Here is a 4,413-nt window from a genome sequence, read left to right on the forward strand (position 1 = left end):
TCACCCGACTGTCAATCAACTCAAACTGCCAAATGAAACATGTAACAAGATGCATAGATCCGTGTGCTTAAAAAAAACGATCAAGAATGCAGGCAGCACCGCTGACCTAAACAACATCTAAAGGAGGGATGTGGTGTGAGCGTATCTCACTCGGGCTAAGATCTGCCTGCAGTATCCCTGTGCAAGAAGTTTTTTTTTCTGTTTGGTTGTTCTTTTGTTTGTTTCTGGGTTGTTTATGTATTAGTCAAAAAGAAACAGCAACTCACAAACCACATGTCCAAGCACCAAATATCTAAAATCATGTTTGCACGTACAATCTTATATTGCAAGGCAATTCTTTTGCATCACACTGAATTAAAACATGTTCAATCTTATTGTAGCACAGTAGCAGTGAATTTTCTTGTTATTCATAAGATACTCATATATCTGTTAACGGATCATTCACGCATTGATGTCTCATCAGACTAACTGATGGAGAAGCACACCTTGCTACATATGCCTGTGTTAATTTGTGTGGAAAATGCAAAAGGAGGCTTCTGAAGTGGAAGCATCGGCTATAAGAAGACATCAAAGGTAACTAAGAAAAATGTTCTTCTGCTGTATATTCCCTTAGATATGACTTTGTGCTACACCTCACAGATGACTATCTAAGCAGTTGGTGATGAGCTAATCATCATGTAAGCTGAAAAATCTTTGTAACCTTGACCTCAGAGCCTCGGAAGCCCGAGCTTTTGTTTACCGTACTGTTTGAAACTTAATGTAGGACACACTTGAAATGCACACCCAGCAATGTAACATTTTCTGTATGACAGAAAACCAGGAGAAGTAATAAGTCTCCTTTAATCTGCAGTCTGCTTGCTGTTAGTTCTTACTTTTTTTTAACCATTAGCACCCTAAAGCACTGGTTCTCATCTTAATACATGAACGATGTACATGAAAATATGTTTTCATTTCGATTCCAGCCACCCTCTTTAATCTTGAAGAGTCTCCTATTTTGCATTTTCCATTCTTATCCTGCCAGCCTGCAAGACAGGAGCCAGAAATGTGATGGAAGAATGACACACTGTGACAAGGTGTATATCCCACCTCCAAAAAGGTAAAAAAAAAAAACATCACACCGCCGTGTCATTACCCAACCTACACTCTCTCAGAGCAATCATATCTAAAGAGCAGTTTTTCAGGAGCTCCCTCCCCAGCACAAGGAGGAAGCATGGCTAATGGAAATTTAATCAGCAACAAGAGAGGACAGCAGGCATAATGCAACAGATGATAAATAGAAGAAAGATGCAAATAATATTTATTTTGGACAGGCCGTGCTGACAAGCCTGATAATGCCTCCTCATGCAGTTTCACCCTGAAGCTTTGTTTTGATGGTTCCAAAGTGCTTTGCAACATATTTCCCAGCCCATCATTTATGGAATAAACTGTGTTCTTCATAAAAATGTTTTCAATTTTTTTCCAAATGTCTCTTGTCAGTGGTGCCTGAGCACCAGAGTAGGAGACCTAGATTAATAAAGTGCGATGCAAATTGCTGCAGTCATCAGAGCGAGGTGTTTTAGAACTGGAAACACGCAAGACTTCTTTCAATTTTTAGCACGTGTCCATGTCTTCACACAAAATTGTTCTTTCAGTACTTTAGTAGGCAACTTTAACTAATTTAATAATTGAGCCAAAACATAACATCTGAATGCTTTAATGTCTGCCTCCTTTTATGCACATATATACATATACGTATATATAAATGACCACCATCCAGGGACATTTTAGTGAAATTTGTCAGTGTTTCAATGACATTCCGAGCAACACGAATCATGCCTTTGCTGCCCACGCATGACGTTAATTCCGTATTATCGCAGCATGATCTCAGTCTGGATTTTAGCTACTACACAAAAGTATTTAATAAATCTATCAAGCAATCAAGGTTCCAGGCTCACTGTAGCTTATTTTCTCAGCTGGTGACATTTAGAGTTCAATTACATATGTCTGATGGTTTCTATTCAGATGCCAAAAGTATGATTTTATGTTGCTTTTTTATTTCAGTATAAATTTTTGTTACAAAGATACACCTCAAAGTGAGTATATAAACATTCTTTATGGTGGAAACACTGGCTGACTAAATAATCCTCGTTGGCAATAAATAGTTCTCCATTTGTGGTGTGTTTGTAGATTTGTTGTAAACACTTTAACTGGATGAACAGTATTTTTTTTCTGTGACTACTTCATAAGTCCTTTCAGCAGTTTTGCAGCCACATTATTTTAATATGAAAAAATATTTCATCACAAAACATTTGCAAAGCTGAATTTTTAAAGATCCCTGCCTCTAAAAAAAATGCTTATGTTTACATTCCCCCCCAAAAAAGTCTGGCTAAATATATTGATTCACCTCTTGATTTTTTTCCCCCCTTTACTTCTACTTCTATTTCCTCTGAAATGGGATAAATACGTACCCTGCATGGGCAGGGTGCAGTTAGTACATAACAAACATTGAATTCATGGTTTCCTTGTCAGTATCTGCTGATGTGCGCTGCTCTTTAGTAAACGCAGCCATGCGGGGCGCGGTGGCATCCAGATAAAAAAGTGGCTGGATCCATGCCCCTCTTCAGGATTTGTTTTGTTATCATTGTTTTTGTAATATAGAAAAAACTAAATAATAATATTTATAGCAAAGACATTTTTACATCATTTTGGAAAGAAACTTTGATATTTTTTTATATCTACCTTTGTTTTTTACATGGCTATTTTCATGTACTTGTACTTGCTCTATTGTTTTCCTCTCTCCAAGAAGCAGTGCAGCACATATTGTTGTGTTCCCACCACTTGAGATGTGGTGTGAAATCACAGGCTGCGATGCCAAATCCAAAGCATCAACAACAACACTATGGGAGATTTGGAGATTGGAAAACTGGCTGAGAGTCTCTAATTGCTGCTAATGTTGAAATATCTTGACTAGGATCCTTAATTGAGACCTTATTTAGGGGAATAATGAGTGAATGAGGTGCCTCATTTGGAAGATCAACCTCAGCTGTAAGAACACACTGTAAAAACCACAAAGCTAAGCAAGTGTAATGATCTCATATTAGGTTCTAACAATATAGTTGGTTATGTTTTAAGTAGTGGCGGTCTTTCTTATTCCTTATGCTTCTTAACTGAAGTGAATATGACTATCATGATGCGGGGTTGTGGAGTTGGACCCAGATGCAGACAACGTGGGTTGATATGAAGATTTAATGAAAAGTAACGGTAAAGCAAAAATCCAAGGAACACAGGGAGTCTGTACACAGGAACTAACCCAAGAGCAGACTGAGGAATGTAAAGAACTAGATAGTGGTGATAACGGGAAGTAAGACGAGGATCCAGCAAGGAGTGGTGGAACTAGAATGACATACTGGGGAGGTTGATTACTGAACAGGACGCAGGTGAGAGTGAAGAGGGCAGAGGGCAGGAGACGGACTGAGGAGAGAGAGAGAGAGAGAGATGGCACAGGGGGCGAGGGAGAGCACACTAACTAGGAAAATTAATCTAAAGCAAAGGGAAAACATACCACAATAATAACGGAGAAATAATCTAACGAACACAAAGAACACACAAGGAGTAAACAAAAACTGATCTAATAAAGAAAGAACTAAGAGCACCGAACAAAAATAGAACCAATAACTAAGAAGTCCAAAAACACCACTAAAAACATCCAGATCCTGACAATGACCTCCTTTTATTTTAATTGCCTTTTTTTCATTTTGATTTAATTTTTAACAAATGTCATTGTACCAAGCAAAGTACAGTTACTGCACTGACAGCCAAATATGCTTGCTTTCAGTCAATCATTTGACCATATTTTGTCAGTTCAAAGTTGCCATTGAAATAACACAAGAACAGAATGTAGTTTTATTAATTGGTCAGCTTAATTGCAAGTAGTATCATGTTATAAGCAGTACAACTTGACTGATAAACAAGTTCCTTTCCAGAAGATATCATCTAACATGATGAGCTGCAGAGCAGCTACTACACTAATTTGATCTTGCGATAAGATAGAAGTATTACCTTGTACACCACACGGAACTCTAAGGGGTATATTAAATGTCTCTAGAATGTTTTCTCAAGTTTTATTGAGTTAAATTTAAATTCTTTATTGCCATATACAAAGAGCAAAACATTGCATGCATATGGAATGAAATTGCTGGCAGCCTCTCATTATTTTATATCAGGCTGAGAATGAAAACATTAAATGTATTTGATACTAAAATAAGATGTATCATCTGAGCAAAGAACAGCTTAAGTGTATGAATGTATTGCAAGCAGTGGTATACAATAATTATCTACAAACTGCACTGGTTAATATGTGCGGTAAAGAGACAACTGTGAATATGCCATAGCTGAAGTCTTGTAGTAGTAGAGTAATGTACCAGAGGTACAGTA

This window comes from Odontesthes bonariensis, chromosome 15, assembly GCF_027942865.1.
Source record: "Odontesthes bonariensis isolate fOdoBon6 chromosome 15, fOdoBon6.hap1, whole genome shotgun sequence".
NCBI classification, from domain to species: Eukaryota; Metazoa; Chordata; class Actinopteri; order Atheriniformes; family Atherinopsidae; genus Odontesthes; species Odontesthes bonariensis.